Genomic DNA, 27,365 nt, shown 5'->3' with positions numbered 1-27,365 from the left:
CCTGAAGTTCTGCACACTATACTGAAATAATCTATATAAACTCAACATCTAAAAAACCAATAATCCAGTTAAAAAATGGGCAGAAGACATGAATAGACATTTTCCCAAAGACATACAGATGATGAGCTGACACATAAAAAGATGCTCAACACCACTCATCATTAGGGAAATACAAATCAAACTGCAATGAGGTATCACCTTATACCTGTCACAATGGCAAAGGTCAACATCACAGGAAACAACAGATGTTGGTGAGGATGTGGAGAAAGGGGAACTCTCCTACACTGTTGATGGGAATGCAAACTCTGGAGTTTCCAGAGTGCAGCCATTCTGGAAAACACTATGGAATTTCCCCCAAAGTTTTTATAATAGGACTACCCTATGACCCACCAATTGCACTACTAGTTATTCATCCAAAATACAAAAGTACAGATTTGAAGGGGCACATGCAACCTGTTGTTTATAGCAGCATTATCATATATCTATATCATCTATATCTATATCTATATCTATATATGTCTATATACCTTATCTATCTATATGGATGGACAATTACTCAACCATGAAAAGAATGAAATCTTGCTACTTGCAATGGCATGGATGGAGCTACAGTGTATTATGATTAAGTGAAATAAGTCAGTCAAAGACAAACACCAAATGATTTCATTCACATGTGGAAATTTAAGATAAAAACAGATGAATATGGGAGAAAAAAAGGGAGGCAAACCATAAAACAGACTCTTAACTATAGAGGACAAACTGAAGGTAGCTAGAGGGAAAGTGGACAGGGGGATGGGTTGAATGAGCAATTAAGGAGGGCATTTGTGATGAGCACTGGGTGTTATATGCAGTGATGAGTCACTAAATTCTGTTCCTGAAACTAGTATTATACTATACATTAACTAAATGGAATTTAAATAAAAAATTGAAACAAAATAAATAAAAAGACATTCTTTAATCTATTATAGTAAAATATTTTCTATACTTAAAATTAAGCTATGGTATGTACTTTAATTCAGAACTACATAATAATATATTAATTATTTAATATTTACTAATATATTGGTTAATTATTTAATATATTTATAAAATATATAAAATGTAAGTTATATATCTTAATATATATTTGTGTTAAATATAAATAATATATTTAATATGTTTTGCTATATTAATTAAAATATCGGGCCCACGCAGGACGCCAGGGTGGCTCCATTGGTTAAGCATCTGATTCTACATTTCGGTTCAGGTCATGGGCTGAGCATGGAGCCTGCCTAAGATTTTTCTCTCCCTCTCCCTCTGCTGCTCCCATGCTCACTGCTCTCTCTCTCTCTCAAAAAAGAAAAAGAAAAAAAAAGAAATCATGCCCAGAAGAAGCTTCTTCTATTTATCCCAGGCCACTATTCTGACTTGAAATTCTTAGTGAAATTAGTCAATAAAAGCTCAGAAATTCTGTATAATTCCTTACTTTAATCAATTTCCCAAAATGTAAACAGCAGAAGGAAATGAAATTTAGAAAATCAGAATTATTTTACTAAAATATAAAAGTCAGGTTCTAGGCTATTTTCACAAGAGTCTGGAATAAAAATATCTATTCATATTGTCACAAAATATGGAGGCTTTCCGGTTTAAAACCAATAAACACTACATAAATAATGGTTTCAGATTTTCCAGAATGCAATCCACTATAGCACATACTCTTCAGAAAGCTAAGGATATTCTCTAGCTAGAAAACCATTGGTTTACATGTCCTGAATCAAACCACCATCCTACCTCTCCACCCACATTGTCATTTTCGTCTTTGATCCTTGATGATAATAGGTTAGTAGAATACGGAAATAGTTTGTCTTTCTTCAAAAGGACTTGGTAGCTCTTATTGTATGGATATACTGCAGGTGGTAATTTAAAATAAGACAGAGTAATCTATTATTAAGAGTCATTAAACAAAATAATAATTGCTCGTAGGATCTTCCAAATTTATACCGTAATGAGAAATTGTAGGGCTTCCTTGCGTTTCATTTACACAATTCTTAACTAGGGAGAGATTAAATCCCTTTCTACAGGCAAACGACTTCCCCAGAACAATTACAGAGCTGAAACTGTCACTGAATCCTGCTTTCCTCAGCAATTCAAAATAAAGGTTCATAAAGCACTTGGTATCTCTCAACCTATTATTTAATATGAAATTTAAAGCTGTCACTGGTGTCCCATTATTAGGGTAGATGGCCTGATGTCATGTTGACACTAAACTCCATCCAAAAATGTGCAGGGTGTCTTGTTCTGACTTTTACAACCTTTGATACAACCATCTGAAGTAGTCTTTTAACAAGCAGAAACCAATAACTTTAATAAGCTCCATAATGTGAGAGAATCAGGGAAGAAACATTTGTATTCTGATGTTTCGTACCAGAAATTGCACAGGGTAATAGTAATGAGATGAGTGGGGCATATGACAAAGCTCTAAGTGAGAGTCTGGACTCAAATTGGAGAAAAAGGACTGAGAAAAGAAAAACAAAAAGTTAAAAAGTGGATTGGACCAGGAGAACTTTTGGTAACTGAGAATGGGAAGGAGAAATAGAAGGCAATTACAAAACCTCTTGTTTTTAGGCTTCATAGATGGACATGGTATTAATTCTCATACATTGATGGGCTAGGGTTTTAAAAAGAAAATTGTAGAATTACTGCATCAGTTCAAGGTCTAGGGCAGTTGTCTTGATCTGGCTCCACCTTACACATCATAAGCAAATGTGGTTCCTCTCAACCTCAGTTTGCTTTGCCTTCTTTTCCTCTGTCTCTGGGGCATATAATTTGAACCAACTTTTTCTCTAATCAGAGTGGTGAGACCACAAATTTTATTTGCACATTTGGTCCAAGGCTCTCAAGTCCAGGAAAAAGTGTGATCTGACTTAGCTTACTGATATACTTCATTGTAGTGTTGACATGCAAGCTTCTCCTTTACTGTGAAGTAAAAACAGAAGAAAATACAATAAATAAGACATCCAATGTCATAATTTGAGAGTCACTGAACTGGAGATGAATCTTATGTGATGTAAACTCTCACTTATAAAAAATACAATAAACTATGAATTCTTAAAATAGAAGAAAAATACCCAATTTTATATCACTATTACATTTAATTGACACATTAGTCTGCCAAATTAGTCTGCCAAGTTTCTAAATACCTTTGACTGCTGCCCTGTTCTTACAATGCATGGTGGCAAAGAGTTCATAGACATTTTCTGTCCTGTCAAACACAGTTTGGGTAGCCCTGGATTGCAGAACCTGAATCCAAAAGGAAACATGCAGTTAGGCAGTGCTGAGGACAGAAAGAGCTATGACTGGGAAAGGACATGAAATGCTGTAATAGCCTTGAACCACAGCTGAGATAAGAAAAATAAAACTGTTTCTCAGAGTCCATGGTCTCTCATGGTCTGAGAAACAAACTGAGGGTCTTGGAGGGAAGGGGAGTTGGGGGTTGAGTGAGCCTGGTGGTGGGTATTATGGAGGAAACGTATTGCATGGAGCACTAAGTGTGGTGCATAAACAATGGATTTTGGAACCCTGAAAAAAAAATTAAATTATATTTAAAAAAAAATAATTTACTTGGTGATGTTATAAATATTAATTATATTAAATCTCAAAAAAAGAAAACTCTAATGTCATTATTTTTTAAAACAATTTTTTAAGGATTTCATTTATTTATTTGAGATAGAGAGATACAGAAAGAGTGAGAGAGCATGAGCGGGGGAGAGGCAGAGGGAGAGGGAGATCCAGAACCAACGCTAAGCCAGGAGCCTGATTTGTGGCTCAGTCCCAGGAGGCTGGGATCATGACCTGGGCCAAAGGCAGACGCTTAACCATCTGAGCCACCCAGGGTGCCCCTGTCATTATTTTTAAAAACTTTTTACTAGCTAGACCTCACAAAATGGAGAGGGGGGAGTTCATACGCTGGAGCTGAGAGTTTGTCTATTTTGGACTATGGAGGTAAAAAAGGTATTTTGGAGAAAAGGGATAGGAGAAGCTGAAAGACAGGGGTAGGACTTCTCAATCTAAGATTAGAAGTTTGAATTTCCTGTCATACTTTTAGATCTTCATTACAGAAAATTTTTAGAATGATGCTATGCAGAGTTTCCTAAAATACCAGCTTGCATTCTTACATAAATGATCACCTGCTCCTCTTTTCAGCTTACATTCAGCTTACATTTTTTTTTTTCCATTGCTGCTAGAAAGTTGTCCAACAGCACATACGATTCCTGGTCCTCCACTCAAAGAGTAGACCCTTTCTCAGATGCAAATATTTACAAAAATAATGACACAGGATAGCAGGATATTTTTATTTCTAAACCCACTTCATGGAGGAAAGGTGACCTGATATAAGATTATTGATTGGCACTCATTAATCTAGTATTAAAAACGCTAGAGCTGAGAAGTTTTTGACATTTCCACCCCCATTTAGGGAAAACTGTCTTCAGTATTTTTTTTTAAATGACAAGTAAAATTTAATATTGAATTGCAAAGAATTTCAATTCTTGACAGATTTAATAATTTTGACAGCACCTAATTCAAATGGAGTTTCACAGATCTCTAAGGACCACAAAATAAAAAGCTTAAATTATTCAAATGGAAGAAGATCTGAAAATAGAATAAGTGACATTTATCTGACTTGCCAACCTTTGAAGCCTACCCATGATCACTAAAGGACCTTTCAGAGAAGTTTCTTTTTTCAAACCATTACGACACATAGGTGTCCCCTGTAAGAAAGTGTCATCTATCAAAGTGACAGATCAAACAAAGGGCAGCACATATAATAGAGATATATTAAAATAATGATTCCAAGAACTTCACGGGAAACTGTGGAGAAACTGATCAATTCAGTTTGGTGTTTAAAAGAAAAAAAGAAATCTGACAACAAATTTAACCCTAAAGTCTTGGTGTGGACTTATTTTATGTAACTATATGTACATAATCATATATACCCATAGTGAAGAGAATGTATACATAAAAAGAAATGACATTTTCTAGATTTAGGTGAAAAATAAAGTACTAGTGCTGTAAAGAAGGTGATTACTCCAGAAAATTATGTAAGTCAAGCTAAAAACAGTAATAGTGCTAATAGTTGGAGTAATAGTAGTAAATGCTCCTGGTATATTTACCAAGTGAAAGGCACTGTACTGAAAGCTCTACATGTATTATCAGGTAGGTACTATTACCATCTTTTAATTGAGATACAATTGACCTATAATATTGTGTAAGTTTAAGATGTACAACATGTTGGTTTGATACACATACACTGCCATAGGATAGTCACATTAGTATTAGCTAACACTTCCATCACATTACATAATTAGGATTTATTTTGGAAGTGAGAACATTTTAGAATCAGTCTCTTAGCAACTTTTTAAAGTATGTAATACAGTATTGTTATCCCAATAATCCCAATGCTGTATATTAGATCCCCAAAACTTATACATCTTCTGACTGGAAATTTGTACCCTTTTACCCCAATCTCCCCATTTTCCCCACCTCCCAGCCCCTCCGGCACTATTGGTGGGGATGCAAACTGATGAAGTCACTGAGGAAAACAGTATGGGTGTTTCTCAAAAAGTTAAAAATAGAACTACTCTAAGATCCAGTAATTGAGCTACTGGGTATTTACCGCAAAAATACAAAAACACTGATTCAAAGAGATACATGTACCCCAATGTTTATAGCAGAATTATGTAGAGTATACAAGTTATGGAAGCAGCCCAAATGTCCACTGATACATGAATGCATAAAGAAGGAGTGGGATATATATATATATATATATATATATATACACACACACGTATATATGTGTATGCATATGTGTGTACATATATATACGTATATACCACTCCTTTATGCATTCATGTACAATATACAGTAAATATATATGTGTGTGTATATATATGTATATATATAAGAATACACACATATATGTATATACATATATGTGTATACATAATAATATATACATATACATATTAGAATATATATACATATGTGTGTATACATATATATATGTATAGAATATTACTTGGCCATAAAAAGAATGAAGTCTTGCCATTTGCAAGGACCTGGATGGAGCTACAGAATATAATGCTAAGTGAAACAAGTGAGTCAGAGAAAGACAGATACTATATTATTTTACTCATATGTGGAATTTGAGAAACAAAACAAATGAGCAAACTAAAGAGAGAGAGAGATAAATATAGAAACAGACTATTAACTACTGAGAACAAACTGATGGTTACCAGAGGGGAGGTGGGGGGGATGGGTGAAAGGTGATGGGGATTAAGGAGAGCACTTATTATCATGAGCACTTGGTGACGTATGGAACAATTGAATCTCTACATTGTACACCTGAAACTAATAAAATGCTGTATGTTAATGATACTGGAATTTAATTTTTTTTTAATATTTTATTTATTTATTTGACAGACAGAGATCATAGATAGGCAGAGAGACAGGCATAGAGAGAAGGGGAAAGCAGGCTCCCTGCTGAGCAGAGAGCCCGACGTGGGACTTGATCCCAGGACCCTGAGATCATGACCTGAGTGAAGGCAGAGACTTAACCCACTGAGCCACCCAGGGACCCGAGGAATTTAAATTTTTAAAAAAACTTCAAAAAAGAGCTTTGATAACATTTTCATAAACAAATGTTACATATTCTAAATGTTTTATCTAAATGTGTGTCTCAGAATTACTTAAGCCTTTCCTTGAGACTTTTGAGAATATCAATAATTTCATGATTTTCTGAATAATTGGTTCTTAAGTACTGAATGAGCCTGAAGTCAAATATGAGTGTTTATCTATTTCATAAATAAATAAAATGGAAAAGAAAGAGTATCCATTCTGCCACACAAAAATAATTCTAAAATTTTTGGAAAGTTTGAGGGAGAAGGGAAAAGAAGGAATGGGTTTTATTTTAACAAATATTATTCTGGCAGTTGCAGAAGTATGTATTGGGGAACTCCATGAAGATTTTGTCCTAAGTTCCACTATTATTAATTATTATAATTGTACATGATTCTCAGTGTTAAATGGAGACAACAATAAGCTTGTGAATTATGTATTTTGCTAAGTAAGTATTCTAAAAAGCAAACATATAAATGCACATGCACAAACACTCACATCCACACATTCTTCCTTGTCATTAACTGGAGCACATTTTTAAGACCAAACGTATAGGAAGGATATAATTTCAAATCAAAGCATGTATCACTCAGTGTACAAATTTGTTTGACTCCTAAGTTAGGACAGTGACATCAGAATGACAGAGAGAGGGCTTCCTTAAAATAATTCCATAACAATTTATTTATATGATCTCATCTCAAGAGATTGGATCCAGAGTGTCTGGGTAGCGAAGGACATCTGGCATTTGGCTTTATGAAAGAGTTTCTGCAGTGACCTTATTCTTTTTATTATGACAAGAGTTTGGTTAAGCATTCTCATTATTAGCAAACAGTTTCTGATCACTAAAATAATAGATTCCAAGACAAATATGATTTATAAATTGTTGACTTAAATAAATCACTTGATCCTAAGATGCAGATTTAGAATAATGTAAAATAAAATAAAACTTTAGAAATAAAAGGGCTGGAAGTATATCACAGTGAATTGGGGGGGTAATTTAAGGGAGTTCTGCTTCCATATTTTAGTTTTTAAAATATACTAGATAGTCTTTTAGGTCTATTACAATTACTCCTGCACTGTAAAATACATCAGTATCATCTGGGAAAATTCTAGTTCCTTTAATGATAGGAGGTTTTCCTTCCCTCAAAATATAATTTTTACATAATGATGCACAATACTTCACAAATAAAGAACTTTCCTTGCATGGTCTCTATGTTACCCACAATTTGTCCTGTCACATTAAAAAAAAAAAGACTATTCATAATATTAATAAACCATTAGCTCGTCACTAATGGAATGAGAAAACCACATCTAAAAGATGTCTTAAAATAACAGTGTCCCTTCTCAATTTTTCACTTTCTTGTAATGTTAGAAAATAAGAATTTGGGATTTAATCATATGCTGGACACCAAGTAACATTTTCTCATATAATGTCCTAATGGGAAAAGATTTTGAATAAGGAACATTAAATAGGAAGGAAAAGAATCCATGCTGAAAATTTAGCAAGAGGAAACTAAGATTTTACTATGTTTTCAAATAGAAGAAAAAATAAATGCAATTTTAATTTTTTATTTGGTATTATTTGAGTTTTTGCCATTTAAAATTTTCATTTTAATGTCTTAAGAATATACCTACCATTTGTCACAATGTGCTTCTTTAATTTACCATTTACATATTTTAATACATACTTAAGAAGTACTGTGTTCAATGTTGATATCAACACATATTATTTGTTTCATTAGGTCTAGGACATAACCAAAGAACTGAAAAGTAAAGCCAAGAAACATGAGATAAGGATTCAATCCAAAAGTTTCTTCCGTGAGTTTTTTACTAAAGACTGCAATTTAATTCTGAAAGATAATGAATTCTTCACTCTTGAAAATCATATGATTTTATAGGTTAATGTAGATGTCTCATTAAATGAAAAATGTTGCCCTCTACTTTAACTCGTTCCTCCTATACCTCTGATCAGATCCAGTTTTCCCCCTGGAATCTTAATGAAGATAATGCATCTACTCACTTTCTTAATTCCTTCCTTACAAAAGTTTTTTGAGGGTGAAGAAAATGGAGAGTTCACCTTTTGACAATACACTAAAATGAAAGTATTGTATGTATGATGGACAGGAAACTTGAATTAATTTACAATATTAGTTAAGTCTTCAGTTTCACCTGGCACAACCTAAAATTAATTATTGATAGCAAATGTTAGAAATTGCTCCGTTTTCCAAATAGGTTTTTATTTCAGAACACTGTGGAACTGTTCATAAAAGTATCAAGTATTCTACCTCATGTTATTTTTGCTAGTTTCCACAAAAACTCACTGATTTGGTTTGACTCTTTGTTGTTTTTCATAAATATTTATGTATAATATCATTTTCCTTGTAAACAGGATGTTTCCTGCCCAAAGGGAGGAAAAACAATTTGTGTGTTAATTTTATCTCACTGGTTTTGTTCAGCTTCAGTAGTTGTGTATATAAAAGCAGAGATTAGATAAAGGGGAATACAAGCAACCCCTGTTGCGAACGTAAAGAATTTTAATTAGCATTATGATAATTTTGCAGCAATTCAGGTATATTCCACCCCCTTGCTCATAGTACAAACCAGCTGCTAAACGGTTCCTGTCAGTAGTCCTTCAATATTTATTTAGTTTAGATTTTGCTGCCCCCTACAGAATAACCAAAAGCATTCATGAGTTTGGAGTGTACCTTGAACTTGAGGACAAACGCCTCCCCTCTCTTCTTGGGATTCTGATATAAAATAAATTTTACATGGTAATTCTCACTACCATGGGCATATTTTGACGTACTTGGGACAATCCTTAATTTTAAGAGGAGCTTAAAATTAAAATAAAATAGTGAAAAAGCATTCCTTTCAATAATTCCTCCTGTCTTTTCTACATAAAAAAAAAAAGTGCAATCTTTTAAGGGAAAGATGAGTGACATTTATAATTTTTAAATAGTAACTTCAATGTATAATTATAAAGCATTTTGTATTTGTTTTCCTATTTGATGACATTTTACTGTCCTTAGTGTCTAACAGACACAAATAGGCTATGAGACTTCAAAAATTCCAATCTATATCAAGAAACATTAAAGATTTACTACTAATAAATATAAAATGCTTCTTTCATTGAAAATTGTATTATTGATTTATCAAACTTTTTTTCCTAGGTCTTCAAATAAAAAAAATTAAATAATGTCTCTTTGTTTTTAAAGTTTACCCAAAGTAGAAAAATTTAAATTTAACCACTAATTGATAATTCAGTGTGTTCTCTTTCCCCAAATAATTGTTACCTAAAAATGTGTAACACACATGGTAATAACTAATTTATTTTATGTATTCTCATTGGTTTATTTTCTTTTCTGGAATAACAGCGTTATGAATACGTAAAAGAGGTTAATCATCAAAGGTGTTATTAAGTATTCAAAAAGGAAATAAAAAGCACCTCCAAATAGTGACTATGGATGGTGAGATGCTAGGCCAACACTCCTCCTTCAGTGCAAGCATATTGTTAGCATTATTATCTCATCTTCAACTAAAATAAATCCTTCAAGTGCTACAGAAAAAAAAAAAAATCTTTATGTTAAAAACCAATGGAATGTTTTATTAATGGTAAGCATTTAATATTTCCTTTTTATAAAATTAAGATTTTGAAACAAAATTATAAAGTGTTCTTGAAATATTTGATATAATTTCTATTTTCTAATTATAGAAGTTTGCATGTTTTCTATTTAAATATAAAGCCAGAGTCTAATATGTGAAAGTGCTTTAAAAAAAAAAAGTAGACATATAAAAAGGATGTGGAGCCTAATGTGAATGATTTCACTCTACTTTTTTTTTTCATCTCCCATCTAAGAAATAGATTTGCTTATTTAAGGATAAACACATCCAATGTTCACCTAAATGGCCTTTTTTATCTCCAATGTACATCAAGACTTTGCATGTTTACTGCCTTACAAAATATCCTTTTAGCTCCTAATATAGGGTTATCACCGCTAAAAGCCTGTGAAGCAAATTACCACTCTCTGTCTTAATTTTAAATGACATTTCTTTTTTAAAAAAGAGGGAAAAAGAGCATAGGAAATAAAGACTATATAAATCACACTAAAAAAAGGGAGTACATGATTTTTAAACCGAAATACTTTAGTTCTTTGTTCTTTGCATTTCCAAATAAATTTTATAATCACCTTATTAACTTCTATAGCAAAAACAGGCAAATGTCTTGTTAAAGTTTTACATGATTATTATTAAATGTTTCTGTACTTCATAAAAGCATGAGCTGTACTTTCTTTATAAACTTACATATTTCTTTCCAAGAATTATATAACAAAACTATAAATTCAATTTCTTGAAAAACACTATCCACAAGAATATCATTCTAATGGAATTAAAAAGATAATCTTTTACTGTAATTGCACTCTCAGGAGAGACAATAAAATGAAATTAATTTTAATTCTTTAAAAATCAAATAAAATATCATATGCACCTGAAAACAGGCATGTCTGAAATTATATTACTTTAACCACATATTGCAGCCAGGAACAAGAAAATTTTAGTACTGAAAAACAAAATTTTAATAGGTAGCTTTTGTCTTATTCCCATAGTTCATAATATGGAGGATTTTTATTCAGGAATTTTGTAAAACCTTTCTAAAAGAGAAAGATTTTCTGTAGGCTTTGACAATGTCCATATTCTTTTTCACTAAGATAGTCTGTTTTCCAACTTCTTATTAACCACCAAAATTTGTTTGTTAAAGGACATATTCTTCGAAAACAAATGATATAGGGGTACTTGGTTGGCTCAGTGGATTGAGCATGAGACTCTTGGTTTCAGCTTAGGTCATGATCCAGGGTCAGGAGAGCGAGCCCTAGATCAGGTTGCATGCTCAGCGTGGAGTCTGCTCAGGATTCTCTGTCTCCTTCTGCTTCTTCCCTCCCCCTGTTCATGCGCTATCTCCTACTCTCTAAAATAAATAATTCTTAAAAAAAAAAAAAAAGAAATGCTATAAATGTGGGCATTTCATATATACATAATTAGGAAATAATTAGAAATGATAAATAAGTTCAGGCAAAGTTTTTATTTTTTGGTCCAATTTTAAATCACAGGTTGAAGTACTTTCATAATACCTTTAAAAAGTAATGGAAGTAAAATTTACACACACTGAAATGCACACTTAAAATGTGCAGTTCAAGGAGTTTTTACAAATGTATATATGTACATTTAACACTTCTATCAAAGTATAGTATATTTCTACTAGCTAAACTTTACCCTGTGGCCCTCTTATGGTTATTTTAATCTTCTGTAGGTCACAATTCTTCCATATTTTCATCTCTGTACATTAATTTTGATTATTTCTGAATGTCATATAAGTCGTATCATGTGTTACATACTCTTTTATACTGGGTTCTTTTATCAACATAGTGTTTTTGAAATTTAAAAATGTATCTATCTGTTGTGTATTCTCCAATTTTTATAGATGAATCATCATCTATTCTATGAATATGTCATAATGTTTATTCATTCTTCTTCTAACGGATATTTCAACCATTTTCATTCATTTTATCATAAATAATATAGATATAAATATTAATAAAAGTTGGAGCTCAACTGACTGAACCACACAGGCACCACCTCACTCTTCCTTTAATTTTTGATAAAATTTCCCATCAAACCATCTGGGTATCAATGTTTATTTTGAGTAAGAGTATTTATTATTAATCCAAACATTAATAGAAAAGAACTATTCACAATTTTATTTCTTCTTGTGTCCTTTTTATTATATTGTGGTTTTCTTTTCTTAATAATTTTTAAATTATTAAAATTAAATCATTTTAATTAAATTATTTTAATTAAATTAAATAATTTAAATATAAAAATAATATATATTATATAAAATAAAATATATAAATATATAATAAACTATATATAAATAGTATATATAATAAAAATAAAATAAAATATTTAATAATTTTTAAATTTAATTAAAATTTTTAAAATTATTAAAATGTAAAATTTAAAAAATCACATTATTAGTCACCATCAGTATATCATTAGTTTTTGATGGAGTGTTCCATGATTCTTTGTGTATAACACCCAGTGCTCCGTGTGATTTGTGCCCTCCTTAATACCCATCACTGGGCTCACCCATCCCCCAAACCCCCTCTCCTCTAAAAGCCTCAGCTTGATTCCCAGAGTCCATAGTCTCTGATGGTTTGTATCCCCCTCTCACTCCCCCCCACTTCATTTTTCCTTTCCTTCTCCTAATGTCCTCCATGCTACTCCTTATGCTCCCCAAATAGGTGAAATTATATGATAATTTTCTTTCTCTGTTTGACTTATTTCACTTAGCATAATCTCTTCCAGTTCCATTCATGTTGATGCAAATGTTGGGTATTCATCCTTTCTGATGGCTGAGTAATATTCCATTATATAAACAGAACACATCTTCTTTATCCATCCATCTGTTGAAGGGCATCTTGGCTCCTTCAACAGTTTGGCTATTGTGGACACGGCTGCTATGAACACTGGAGTGCATATGGCCCTTCTTTTCACTACATCTGTATCTTTGGGGTAAATACTAGTAGTGCAGTTGCTGGGTCATATGGTGCTCTATTGTTAACTTTTTGAGGCACCTCCACACTGTTTTCCAAAGTGCCTGTATCAACTTGTACTCCCACCAACAGTGTAAAGGGGATTCCCCTTTCCCTACAACCTTTCCAACATTTATTGTTTCTTGTCTTATCAATTTCTGCCATCCTAACAGGGGTAAGGTGGTATCTCAATGTGGTTTTGATTTGAATTTCCCTGATGGCTAATGATGTTGAACATTTTTTCATGTGTCTGTTACCCATTTGTGTGTGTTCTTTGGAGAAGTTTCTGTTTATGTCTTCTGCCCATTTCTTAACTTGATTATTTGTTTTTTGGATATTAAGTTTGAGAAGCTCTTTATAGATCTTGGATACCAGCCCTTAAATGTAGTGTCATTTGCAAATATCTTCTCCCATTCCATGGGTTGTCTCTTTGTTTTGTTGACTGTTTACTTTGTTATGCAAAAGCTTTTTATCTTAATGAAGTCCCAAAAGTTCATTTTCACTTATGTTTCCCTTGCCTTTGGAGATGTGTTTGAAAGAAATTTCTGTGGCTGATGTCAAAAAGGTCATTACCTATGTTCTCCTCTAGGATTACCTATGTTCTCCTCTAGGACCATCTCACATGATGGTCTTTTATCCATTTCAAGTTTATCTTTGTGTATGGTATAAGAGAATGGTTGAGTTTCATTCTTCTTTACATAGCTGCCCAATTTTCCCAGCACCATTTTTTTTTAAAGATTTTATTTATTTGACACAGAGAGAGAGAGATCACAAGTAGTCAGAGAGGCCGGCAGAGAGAAAGGGGGAAGCAGGTTCCCCACTGAGCGGAGAGCCCGATGCGGGGCTCAATCCCAGGACCCTGAGACCATGACCTGAGCCAAAGGCAGAGGCTTAACCCACTGAGCCACCCAGGCGCCCATCCCAGCACCATTTATTGAAGAGGCTGTCATTGGATATTTTTTCCTGCTTTGTCGAAGATTAGTTGACCATAGAGTTGAGGGTCCATTGCTGGGCTCTCTATTCTGTTCCATTGATCCCTGTGTCTGTTTTTGTGCCAGTACTATGCTGTCTTGGTGATCACAGTTTTGTAACATAGCTTGAAATCAGGCAATGCGATGCCCCCAGGTTTGTTTTTCTTTTTCAACATTTCCTTGGTTATTCAGGGTCTTTTCTGGTTCCATGCAAATTTTAGAATTGCTTGTTCCATCACTTTGAAAAATTCCATTGGTTTTTGACTGAGATGGCCTTCAAAGTACAAATTACTCTGGACAGCACAGGCATTTTAACAATGTTTATTCTTCTGATCCATAGCATGGAAAGTATTTCCATCTTTTTGTGCCTTCTTCAATTTCTCTGATAAGTGTTCTGTGGTTCCTAGAGTATAGATCCTTTACCTCTTTGCTTATCATGTCAACTCTGAAGACAGAGAGTTTGACTTCTTGTTGACTGAAGTTATTTATTTCTTGTTGACTGATTGCTGTTGCTAGGACTTCCAGTACTATGTTGAACAATAGTGGTGAGAGTAAGTATCCTTGTGTTCCTGATCTTAAGGGAAAGGCTCTCAGCTTTTCCCCATTGAGAATGATATTGTCTGCGGGTTTTTCATAGATAGTTTTTATGAAATGAGGAATTTTCTCTCTATCCCTATACTTGAAGAGTTTTAATCAGGAGAGGATGCTGTATTTTGTCAAATGCTTTTTCTCCATCAATTCAGAGGATCATGTGGTTCTTGTCTCTTCTCTTATTAATATGTTCTATTACATTGATTGATTTGAGAATGCTGAACCACCCTTGCATCCCAGGGATAAATTCCACCTGGTCGTAATGGATAATTCTTTCAATGTATTGCTGGAAGCTATTAGCTAGGATCTTGTTGAGAATTTTGGCATCCACATTCATCAGGGATATTAGTCTGTAATTCTCCTTTTTGATGGGGTCTTTGTCTGGATTGGGAATCAAGGTAATTCTGGCCTCATAGAATGAGTTTGGACATCTTCCTTCTGTTTCTATTTTTTGGAACAGTTTCAGGAGAATAGGTATTAATGATTTTTGAATGCTTGGTAGAATTCCCCAAGGAATCCATCAGGCTGTGGGTTCTTGTTTTTTTCAGAAGTTTCTGATTACTGCTTCAATCTCATTACCAGTTATTGGTATATTCAGGTTATAAATTTCTTCCTGTTTCAATCTTGGTAGTTTATAGGTTTCCAGGAGGGCATCCATCTCTTTCAGGTTGCTTAACCTATTGGCATATAGCTGTTGATAATAATTTCTAATAATTGTTTCTATTTCCTAGGTATTAGTTTTGATCTCACCCCTTTCGTTCATAACTTTATTAATTTGGGTCTCTTTTAATTTGTTTTCTTTTCTTTTGGATTAGTTTGGCCAGTGGTTTATTGATCTTATTCTTTGAAAGAACCAGCATCTAGTTTCGTTGACCCACTCTACTATATTTCTGGTTTCGAATTCATTGATCTCTGCCCTAATCTTAATTATTTCTCTTCTCGTGTATGCCTTAGGCTTTATTTGTTGTTCTTTTTCTAGTTCTTTAAGGTGTAAAGTTAATTTGTGTTTTCAGGATTTTTATTTTTCTTTCTTTCTTGTTTTTTGTTTTGTTTTGTTTTTGAGTGAGTCTTGGATGGCTATGTATTTCCCCTTTAGAACAGTCTTTCTGTACCCCATAGGATTTGGACTGATATATTTTCATTCTCATTGGTTTCCATGAATTTTTTAAGTTCTTCTTTGATTTCCTGGTTGACCCAAACATTTTTAAGCAAGAATCTTTAACTTCCAAGTGTTTGAATTTCTTCCAATTTTTTTCTTGTGATTGAGTTCCAGTTTCAAACCATTATGGTCTGAGACTATGCAGGGAATAATCTCAATCTTCTGGTATCAGTTGAGACCTGACTTGTGACCCAATATGTGGTTTATTCTGGAGAAAGTTCCATGTGCGTTCAGGAAGAATGACTTTTCTGTTGTTTTAGGGTGGAATATTCTGTGTATATATATATCTATGAGGTCCCTCTGGTCCCATGTGACATTCAAAGCTCTTGTTTCTTTGTTGATTCCCTGCTCAGATGATCTGTCTATTGCTGAGAATGGAGTGTTGAGGTCATACTATTAGAGTATGATTATCAATATGTCTTTTTATTTTGGTTAACAGTTGGCTTATGTAGTTGGCTACTCCCATGTTGGGGGATCATAGGTATTTACAATTATTAGATCCTCTTGTTGAATAGACCCTTTAAGAATGATATAGTGTTCTTCTGTATCTCTAATCACAGTCTTTAGCTTAAAATCTAATTTGTCTGATATGAGAATTGTTACCCCAGCTTTCTTTTGAGGTCCATTGGCATGAAAAGTGGTTTTACATCCCTTCACTTTCAGTCTGGATGTATCTTTAGGTTCAAAATGAATCTCTTGTAGACAATATATGGATGGGTCCTGTCTTTTATCCAGTCTGCAACCCTCTGCCATTTCGTGGGAGCATTTAGGTCATTCACATTGAGAGTGATTATTGAAAGGTATGTTTTTATTGTTATCATGTTGCCTGTGAAGTCCTTGTTCCTATAAATTGTCTCTGTAAATGTCTGCTCTTGGATTCTTTCTCTTTTTATAAAACCTCCCTTTAATATTTTTTGGAGGGCCAGCTTGGTGGTCACATATTCTTTCAGTTTCTGCCAGTCTTGGCAGTTCCTTGTCTCTCCATCCATTCTGAATGACAACCTTGCTGGATAAATTATCCTTGGCTGCATATTCTCATTTAGTACCCTGAATATGTTTTGCCAGTCCTTTCTGGCTTGCTAGAACTCTGTGGACAGATCTGACTTTACTCTGATATTCCTCCCTCTGTATGTAAGAATTCTCTTCTTTCTCACTGCTTTCAAGATTGTTTCCTTGAAGCTAAGAATTGCAAATTGTACTATTATATTTCATGGTGTGAGTTTGTTCTCATTGATCTTGGGAGGGATCCTCTCTGCATCTTGGACATGAATCCTTGTTTCCTTCCCCAAATTAGGGAATTCCTCAGCTACAATTTGCTCAAATGTGTCTTCTCTCTCCACCTCCCTCAGTGATCCCAAATAGTTCTGATATTGGAATGTTTCATTGAGTCATTAATCTCTTTCAGCTGGATTCCTTGGGTTTTAATATATTTTTCCCATGCCCCTTGATTTCCTTCTTTTCTATTATCCTATCCTCTGTCTCACTAATTCCTTCTTCTGCCTCATTTACCCTGTCAGTCAGAGTATCCAGTTTAGACAACATTTCATTCATAGTATTTTTTTAAAAGATTTTGTTTATTTATTTGACAGAAATAGACACAGTGAGAGAGGGAACACCAGCAAGGGGAGTGGGAGAGGGAGAAGCAGCCTCCCCACTGAGCAGTAAGCCTGAGCTGAAGGCACCTCATAACATTTTTAAGTTTGGCCTGATTATATCTCATTTCTGACCATAGAAATTCTATATTGTTGTTAATATTTTTCTTAAACCTAGATATTACCTTGATAACTGTTACTCTGAAATCATTTTCTGACGTCTTGGTTACATCCATATCCATTAGCTCTGTGGTAGAGGACACAGTCTCTGAATCTTTCCTTTTTAGGGGTTTCTCTTCTTAGTCATTTTTTTTAAAGATTTTATTTATTTATTTGACAGACAGAGATCACAAGTAGGCAGAGAGGCAGGCAGAGAGAGAGAGAGGGGAGGAAGCAGGCCTCCTGCTGAGCAGAGAGCCTGGTGCTGGGCTTGATCCCAGGACCTGAGATCACAACCTGAGCCAAAGGCAAAGGTTTTAACCCACAGAGCCACCCAGGTGCCCCTCTCCTCTCAGTCACTCTACTGAGGGGTGGTTAACAAAATGCACAGAGTCCAAAACCCAAGCAAGATGTACCTGTTTTATAGGCACCTTAGGATTGCCAGACTCTTCTTCTAGCCTGTATTCTATGGAAGGGTCCAACCACCCTGTTATTCAGGCAACCCTTTTTTGGGGAATGGACTCAGTGAAAACCATTTTTTTTGTGTGTCTTGACAGCTTTCTGCATCTCTTCTGAGAGTCAGAGAAAAAGTGACCATATCCAAATGTCTCAGAACAGAGAGTTAGCAGTCTGATCTTCACTGAGCTCTACACAACACACTGTCTCCATTTCTGTCTATGCTGCTAAAATCCTGGGTTGTGTGCTCCACAGTAGCACTCCCAGCCCTCATTTCCAGGACTGGCCCCGCTACCTTTGCTCTTTATGCTTCTAAATCTGCAAGCCGCCCCTGGTTTGTCCAGGTGCCCCTAAAGCTCCTGGTTTCAGTCTGGGGGCCTGCCCTAAAGTCCTTTTCACACTGCTACCCGGTCTTTGAGTCTGTGCCCCATCCCCAGTGTGGGAGGCTTTTGCACTCCTGTGTTATTTCACCTTCCCAGCTTCAGTACTTATAGCAGTTCCTTCCTCCTTCCATTTATCTTCTGGGATCTGCCCACAGAATCCTAGCTCCCTGCATCATACCTTGAGATGATATTGGAGATATTTCTGTTTGTGGAGATCCAGATATATCTTCTTACATCTCAGGCTGATTTCATGGTTGTCCAGAATGGTCTGGTAGATATCCAGCTCAATTCAGGGAACTGGATGAAATAGGGTCCCCTACTCCTCCACCACCTTTTCTCTTCCTTGTAAACTGTGGTTTTCAAAGAATTTTTGCATTCTATGTAAGTTGTCAAATGTACTGCCATGAAAGGTCTTCATAATATTTCATTATTATTCTTTTAATTAAACAGTCTTTGTAGTGATTTTCCTTTTTTCTTTCTTGATAGTGATCATTAGACTTTATTAATTTTCTTTATTGTGTCTTTTTTACTATTACATCAATTTATGTTTTTTAATTAAATTTATTTATTTTCAGCATAATAGTATTCATTATTTTTTCACCACACCCAGTGCTCCATGCAATCTGTGCCCTCTATAATACCCACCACCTGGTACCCCAACCTCCCACACCCCCACTACTTCAAACCCCTCAGATTGTTTTACAGAGTCCATAGTCTCTCATGATTCACCTCCCCTTCCAATTTCCCTCAACTCCCTTCTCCTCTCTAACTCTCCATGTCCTCCATGCTATTTGTTATGCTCCACAAATAAGTGAAACCATATGATAATTGACCTCTCTGCTTGACTTATTTCACTCAGCATAATCTCTTCCAGTCCCGTCCATGTTGCTACAAAAGTTGGGTATTCATCCTTTCTGATGGAGGTATAATACTCCATAGTGTATATGGACCACATTTTCCTTATCCATTCATCTGTTGAAGGGCATCTTGGTTCTTTCCATAGTTTGGCGACCGTGGCCATTGCTGCTATAAACATTGGGGTACAGATGGCCCTTCTTTTCACTACATCTGTATCTTTGGGGTAAATACCCAGGAGTGCAATTGCAGGATCATAGGGAAGTTCTATTTTTAATTTCTTGAGGAATCTTCACACTGTTTTCCAAAGAGGCTGCACCAACCTGCCTTCCCACCAACAGTGTAAGAGGGTTCCCCTTTCTCCACATCCCCTCCAACACATGTTTCTTGTCTTGCTAATTTTGGCCATTCTAACTGGTGTAAGGTGATATCTCAATGTGGTTTTAATTTTAATCTCCCTGAGAGCTAGTGATGATGAACATTTTTTCATGTGTCTGATAGCCATTTGTATGTCTTCATTGGAGAAGTGTCTGTTCATATCTTCTGCCCAGGAGATCAAAGAAGAACTGAAACAATTCATGGAAACCAATGAGAATGAAGACACTTCGGTCCAAAACCTATGTGATACAGCAAAGGCAGTCCTAAGGAGAAAATACACAGCCATCCAAGCCTCCCTCAAAAAAATTGAAAAATCCAGAACACAGCATCTGTCTCTACACCTTAAAGAACAGGAGAATCAACAACAAATCAAACCAACTCCACACATAAGAAGGGAAATCATCAAGATTAGAGCTGAGATCAATGAGGTAGAAACCAAAGATACAGTAGAACGTATCAATGAAACTAGAAGTTGGTTTTTTGAAAGAATCAATAAGATTGATAAGCCACTGGCCACACTAATCCAAAAGAAAAGAGAAAGCCCAAATTCATAAAATTATGAATGAAAAGGGAGAGATCACAACTAACACCAAGGAAGTAGAAACAATCATCAGAAGTTATTATCAACAGTTATATGCCAATAAGGTTAGCAAACTTGATGAAATGGATGCATTCCTGGAAAACTATAAACTCCCAAAATTGAACCAGGAAGAAATCGACAGCCTGAATAGACCGATATCTAGTAACAAGATTGAAGCAGTGATCAAAAACCTCCCAAAAAACAAGAGCCCCGGAACTGACGAATTCCCTGGGGAATTCTACCAAACTTTCAAAGAAGAAATAACACCTATTCTCCTGAAGCTGTTTCAAAAAAACTGAAGCAGAAGGAAAACTTCCAGACTCTTTCTATGAAGTCAATTTATGTTTTTGTCATTATTATTCTTCCCTTTTTTGAGGCATTAATTTGTTCTTTTTTCTATATTCTTAAGAAAGCAACTCAGATCATTGATTTTATAATTTTATTCTTTCTAATACACACATTTAAAAATACAAATTTCCCTTTTAGTAACTCAAATATTCCATAAATTTTAGCAAGTTGCAAATTATTATATTATTTGAAATATCTTCTTTTCATGTGTAGTAGTTTTTAGTAGTTTTTAAATTATATGATCGAGTCTGTGTGGGAGTTTTTGTTACTGTCAGACTTAGCTGTCTATTATTTGGTAGGGAAGATCCCTCTTGGTTTTGAACTTCATCTTCTAGTATGACCTGTAGTCTAGTAAGGCCACTCTAAGGTATGGCCTTCGTGGGCTGCCTTGAATGCTCAAGATCTTGGGGTCTTGTCACTTGTTTGATCTAGAACTCTGACTTCCAGCTTTGCTCCACCTCTGGTATCTCCATTCAGTTCTTACCTCTGCAGGAGTAGATATCTTCTGGGCCTTACCAAGTCTCTCTATATGCAGGTATAGCCCAAACTCTACCAACAACTCTCAGGGATTCCCCAGGCAGATATCTGGTATGTGCCTTCAGCACAGCTCCCTGCTCCCAGTACCCTGCTCTGAAAATCCCGGTTCTTCTGCCACTTGGAATTCATTCTCTTGAGTTCAGACAGACTTTTGATCTTCTTTGGCCAGCACTTTTCCTCTGTGCTGTAAGAATATGCCCCCTCAGCAGAAAGTTGGGGCATGTGTAGGCTTCATCTTTTATCTTTCCCTTCTCTCAAGATCATGGTAGTAAATGGTCTTGCAGTCAATGCATAGAAACACTCATCTCCTATATTTTGTTCCATTGTATACTTGTTTATGACAGCCTGCCAAGTATAGCACCATTTCCTCTTTCATAGTCCAAAGAAGAAATCTTGTCTTTTCCTTAGAAGTAACAAAATTATAACATATGATAACTAGTACCATGTCAAAAATAATAGTTGATAGATATAAATTGGTAATGTTATAGTTCAACCTAAAGATGTATGTGAAATGGATTTATGACAATAATTTATTCAATAAATCTTTCCTTATCTCTATTGGCACTGATTTGGAATCTCACTTTTTCTCTTATAAATAGGCTGGTCTCAGGAATATTACTTAGCTTCAATTTCCTCATCAGGAGAATAATGGTGAGAGTGGGCATTTATAGTGGGCATTTATAGCATAAAACTATGTTAAGAATTAAAATAGTACAAATAAAAATTTTAAAAGAGGGCCTAAAATTTAACTATCCATAAAATTTAGTTATATTTATCACACAAAATAGCAATGTCTCTTTTGTTATTTCTAGCCCTTTGTTTTCATTTTTGTAAAATAAAGAGAATGAATTAAATTTTGTCTAGAGTTTCTTTTTAAAAATAATTCTGTGATATTCACAGCCTAGAGTTATCAAACAACATATTTCCATTATTTAGCTCTTGAAAGTTGGAAAATGTCCCTTTGAACACATATAGTTCTGTATAAGGCTGTTACTGGTAATATTATTTTTTTCCCAAAGGAAAATGATTTTTAGTGAGCAAAAAAGTAAAAAATAGTGAGAAAGAAGGTGAAAACTATAGTGATAATAAAAATGCATGTGGCACTAGTGGAGCCTAAATAATGGTTTAAGTTTAGGAGTAAACAGTGATGCTGAACCAACATGGATGGACTCAAAGATCACTGTGCCATAAAGAAGACAAACAAACCTCAGTCAGTTACACCAATGGCTTTTTAAATTAGATTGCACAGACATCTCTTAAATATCTATTACAGATTGTCATGAGTGTTTCTTCCATCAAGGACAGCCTAGACAAATGGGGAGAAAGAAATAATTATTCATTTATTTCACTCACTCAGTGAATATATACTGAGTGACTACTGTATGTTATATGCAGTCTGAGGGCTAAATAGACAAGTGTAACAAAAAACAGAGAAAGCCCCTGGCTTTATGGAATCTACATTGTAAGGAGGATACACAGGAAAAAAAAAAAAAAAGAGAATATGCAACACAATGCCAGATAGTGATAACTACTCTGAGGTATCATCATAAGGGCAAATCAGGTATTAAATATTACTTTTCTGTTAGTAAGTTCTCAAATAATATTTACAGTACTGCTATCTTCCCTTGTTCCAGACTTACATTGGCTACTTGACCCTTAAAAAATAGGCCAAATCCAACATCTCCAAAACAGAACTTTGACTCCTCCTCCTCCAAATCAACTGTGGCTCCTGTCATGCCCATTGCAGCAAATAAGTCTGTGAGCCATCAGCATTTGCTCAGATCTAACTACGAAGTACATTCCAAATCTGTTTACTTGGCTCCATTTCCTCACTGGTGCCCTAGCTCAAGAAACTGGCACTTCTGACCTGAGCTCCTGGACTGGTCTCCCTGACTCCACAGGAAACCCCTCCTGGTTGTTCTCCTCAGAGCAGCAACATGGTTTCCTTAAATCAAATCAGCTCACATCACTGCTCTACTTAAACTCTCCAATTCTTTCTCATTGCAGTTAACATAAAAATTCAAACAATAACCAGCTTATAGATTCCCACATGCTCAGGATTCTAACATTCTGAACTCATTCTGTAACATGTTATTCCCAGGTCACTAACTCTCAGTCATACAGACTTCCATTCAGCCACCTCCATTCAGAAAATGTGTTCATGTGTCAAAGCTGTTGTTGCTGTTCTCTTTGCCTCTGCAGCTCTGTTCCTACATTATTGGCTCGTTGATTTTTTTCATTCAGCTTCATTCACTCATGACCACACTGTCTTAAGAACCATTCTTACATGCACTCTGTCAAATTGCCCTCCTTATTTTTAAGTGAAATTGTCGTATTTATGTTTTATTTACTTGTTTATTTTTTGGCACCACTCTCTATTACCCAACAGAGTGTAAGTTCTTTGAAAGAAGGACCCAGGTTTATCTTATTCTCTGATGTTCTAAATAATGGGTGCTAAATAAATGCTTGTTTACTAACATATATTCTGAAACATATATTCTGAAACACATGTCAGCATAGGTTGTAGAGAATTAGCCTGCCTTTTAAACTGGGGAATTTTATGATCAAATCTGTTTTTAGAAATACCAATATGGAAGAGGTATTAAGAATCTACTGTAGAGACATAGAGAAGATTATAAGCTTTCTACAACAGTTTATGTTAAAAGTAATGAATATTTGAACTATGTCAGTAATGTTGAGGATGGAGAGGAAAGAGTAGTGTCAAGAAATATTTCTTAAAATGGTAAGTGAAAGAAGCCTCATGAGGTATATATTTTAAAATACTATAGAAACAGAGATAGGACAACAGAGAGAGTGTATTAATTGTACAGCAAATCTCAGCTGCCTCACTTCTTTTCCCCCACACACTTCCACAGTTCCTTTATTGAATAGATAGTAATGTGTGGTGGAACTTCATGATAAAAATGTTGAGACTATCTACAATAAAAGGAAAAGGAAATACAGCACAAATTCCTTGAAATCACAGGAGCATAGGCCAGATTTCCTGCTAGGATATATTCAGTTGAGAGGCTACCTCAGGAATTCAGATTGCAAAGCATGCAAGTGAGGCAAGTTGTGGAATCCACTTCTTCAGTTAGTATTTTCGAGAGTTATTTGGTCTGGGGCTTTTCTATTGGATCCTGCCACAGTGACTTTTTCAACTATTAGGAGATATTTTTTTTTTAATTTTTTAGTTTTTTAAATAAATATATAATGTATTTTTAGCCCCAGGGGTACAGGTCTGTGAAAGGATATATTCTTGTTAAAAGATCTTAGTAACACTTTCCACTTCAAGCTGTTAAGGAGATTAGGAGGTGGGCAAAATAGCTGTGAGGTGTCAGGGTTAGTATCTACGAAGGAAGGAGTGAGACATGTTCACAGAAGCAATAAACAGTCCTTCTTCTAGGGGCTTCTGTAATAATGAGGCAGGTGAGAAGTATGAGAGCTGGAACTAAAAAACAGTGAGAGTAGTCATACAGAGAAGAGAAAAGGAATGAGAAATGGCTCCAAGGAAGAAGAAACTGAACTGGGACATAGTTTATCAGAGAGAGTAGGTAGTATAAAAGGAACAAATCTACATTACAAACACAAACTTATACAAAATGAAAACAAGATATTTACTCCAATACTCATGTTTAAAACTTTACAATACACACTTGCAGACTAACTCCCAACCCATTAAAAACCTCATAATAGAACTATGGCATTAAACACACACACACACACACATACACACAGACAACTCTAGGAACACCTGGGTAGTCCAGTCAGTTAAGCATCCAACTCTTGAAATCATCTCAGGACATGATGTCAGGGTCTTGAATTCAAGACCCGTGCTGGGCTCCATGTTGGCGTGGAACTGACCTAAAACAAACAAACAAAAAACAACCCCCCATACAAAACTCTAGAATACCATACCCATATACATTCAGTTATCCCTTGCAACTGCACTCCCCCTACCAATACACACACACAATACTCAGACAAATGCATTTGCCAGTGTGTTGTGTCTCTTTTCATAGACATACAACAATTACAGAACAGATAGGTTCTGCATTTTCTTTTCATAGACATACAACAATTACAGAACAGATAGGTTCTGATATTTTCTGCATAGGTGCAGAAATATAATTGAAAACACTCGGTTTCCTATTACACCTTTAGATTCCAGTAAAACAACTGCAACATTAATAACAAAATAAATATGCTTTCCTGACATTTTGAGGAAAACCTTAGAAGTACCAGAAAATGATCCTAAAGTTTGAGAAGTAATACTATACTTTCTTCTGACATCGATCCTGAATCTCAGATCATATTACTGCTCATCTTTTGAAAATTTTCCCCAATAAAAATCATTAAAATTGTTATATTTTACATACAGTTTTTAAAAGTAACAGTTTAATTTAAAGTAAACAAAAAATAATAAGTAGAAAACTAAAATGCATTGGTAAATGAGATACAATGGATTTGAAATACTAAATAGGGTAAACTGAATGGTAAACAATAATAAATGGTAACAAATAAGTAAGTAGATTAGTGACATAAGGTTGAGTAGGGTCAGAATGAGAAGCATTGAATAGCCAGGTGATTTAAAAGATCAGATGAGAGATGAAAAGGGAACGATAACTGAGATGTATTTATCCAGAATTTTTTTAAAGATTTTGTTTATTTATTTGACAGAGATCACAAGTAGTCAGAGAGGCAGGCAGAGAGAGAGGAAGGGAAGCAGGCTCCCTGCTGGGCAGAGAACCTGATGTAAGGCTCAATCCCAGGACCCTGGAATCATGACCTGAGCTGAAGGCAGAGGCTTTAACCCCCTGAGCCACCCAGGCGCCCCATCCAGAATTTTTTAAAAGGTTATTAATGAAGAAGTATGACCTTAAAGTGATTGTTGTCATGAAAAAAAAAATGCACTTGAGCAGTAGGTTTATTTCTCTATTATTATAGCATTAATCTTCGTGCTTAATTTCAACATTTAAAAATATATTATGTATTTGAAAGGGTAAATGATCATGCAGAATAGACTTAATTTGTCCATTTGTTCTATAGCTCAATGCCATTCTGAAACATTTTTAATTAAGAACATGAAATGACTCATTAACATTCAGCTCTAAAAATAAGTGACTAATTACAGTATGTTGACAAAAGCAAGTTACTTTATGCATTGCTACAAAATCTCTTCAAGAGAAGGAAAAAAAGTGGATTTAAGAAAGTTTGCTCAAAAGAACTCGAGGAGGTAGAATGTTCATATTTTTAAAAAGTGGAACTCAAAACGATGTCATACCCAGGGTTTTCACCTATACACAAGTGTTAGAAGTACATATTATTCCCATCCCCAAAACACACATTGGTTAATGGTTATAAAGAGCTTACTTTTCAACCTGGGGCAGAAACTTTAGTTTTTATGTGGGCAAAATTTGCAAACTTTCCAATCACCCTTATTTATTCATAAGATAAACCATGAGTCAAGTTATTCAGTTCTAATTTTAAAATTGAAACAACTGTTATGAAAGAACTAATAGGCTCTCTCAGAACTACATAGGAAATTAATAATAATTCCAGAAAATAATTGAAAATGCTATCTATTTATTTATGGTTTATCCATATGGGAAAAATGATTAAATATATGGCTTCCAGAAAACTTTTGGTGTTTCAGAATTAACAGAAAATTTTATTACATGTGAAAAACAATTTGTTGACATTTTTATTACATCTTTTATCATTTTCCCCTCAAATTGCCTACCTCTATCCAAATTTTCATTCACATCCCCGTTAGAAATTCATCTATTAGACCTTGTTAAACCTTCTTTGTCCCAGGAGAATCATGATAACCGATGAAAAACTTAAAAATAAGAGAGTAAGAGACAGAAACATGCAAGACACTACCACAACAAAACAAAACAAAACAACAACAAAAAAATGTCCCTCTAAGTGTGGATATATATGAAGGCAACAAAATCTGAGACTAAATTACTTGGTCAGGCTGATTTTATGTGACTCACAGAGATAGTCTTGCAGGGATGGTACTTTTGGTTTCACATCATTCTTGGAGGCAGAGCACACTTTCTGACTCGCCAAGTCTTTCTAAAAATATTCTTAGAAACCCATCATA

The 27,365-nt window shown here is 34.7% G+C and overlaps 1 long non-coding RNA gene across 1 annotated transcript in view; it reads right to left on the bottom strand.

Annotated features, from left to right (window-relative positions):
• Positions 1–3,228: 3,228 nt before the first annotated feature.
• Positions 3,229–27,365, bottom strand: part of LOC116587723 — a 36,761-nt gene continuing 12,624 nt past the window's right edge. The window contains exons 2-3 of the long non-coding RNA XR_004284607.1: positions 22,460–22,559; positions 3,229–3,279 (exon numbers count right to left, since the gene is read on the bottom strand). This is a non-coding gene — a long non-coding RNA (uncharacterized LOC116587723). The remainder of the gene's footprint in view (positions 3,280–22,459; positions 22,560–27,365) is intronic.

Source organism: Mustela erminea, chromosome 4 (assembly GCF_009829155.1).
Source record: "Mustela erminea isolate mMusErm1 chromosome 4, mMusErm1.Pri, whole genome shotgun sequence".
NCBI lineage: Eukaryota > Metazoa > Chordata > Mammalia > Carnivora > Mustelidae > Mustela > Mustela erminea.
This window is presented reverse-complemented; position numbering and strand designations above follow the sequence as displayed.